This window comes from Sinocyclocheilus grahami, unplaced genomic scaffold, assembly GCF_001515645.1.
Source record: "Sinocyclocheilus grahami isolate Dianchi unplaced genomic scaffold, SAMN03320097.WGS_v1.1 scaffold10793.1, whole genome shotgun sequence".
Classification (NCBI taxonomy): domain Eukaryota; kingdom Metazoa; phylum Chordata; class Actinopteri; order Cypriniformes; family Cyprinidae; genus Sinocyclocheilus; species Sinocyclocheilus grahami.
Window position 1 is genome coordinate 6,416 of NW_015513448.1, and position 792 is coordinate 7,207.

Genomic DNA, 792 nt, shown 5'->3' on the forward strand with positions numbered 1-792 from the left:
CCGATTATATTGATCTGATTTACTCTTGTTCTGGACAGAACCTGTAGAAAGTGTTTGCATCTGCATAAGATGATGTACTCAGAATATTACCACTAATAAATTCTGCTTTCAACACATTTATTAGACGTGATTTTGAGAAGATAGTGTGGCTATCTGGAGTGAGCATGATTTAACATTGTAAGGCCGAGAGGAAAGGATGTATTACAGAGCTCAAGGGTGAGATGAGATGACAATATCCAGGACACACAAGACCACACAGTACACTTTATAATATTACATGAAGGTGTCAGTAATGTAGAACATGTTACTGCCAAAAATACAAGGCTGAAAGAAGGATTCTCATACTAAATCTGGTAAAGACAAGAATGCATTTTAATCTAGTTGTTGTTCTGAATAATTCAGGAGCTGATTGTTACAGTTTTCTGCTTCAGGGTCTTGTTCCTGATTGATCTACAGATTTGAGAACACAAGTACAAATGTGTTCAAATACATCAATAAACGACTGAAGTCAATATTAGTTAGAAAGAAATGGCAAACGTTATGGGATAGCAGGAAAAAGGGATATCTTCAGGAGTGTGCTGGAATTGAGAGGATGAGATATGGAAACAGAAAGAAAGATGTTTTTATTTCAAGACATTCAGCATTAAATTACAGTTTGCATAAAACAGGAAAGCGTGAAACTGGCAATTGTGATAAATGTGGAAACCTAGAAACAATAAAGCATATTCTTATAGAATGCGTTGTATTTCCCTGTTGAAAAAAACAGCATATGCTGGTTAGTTATGTTTTGAC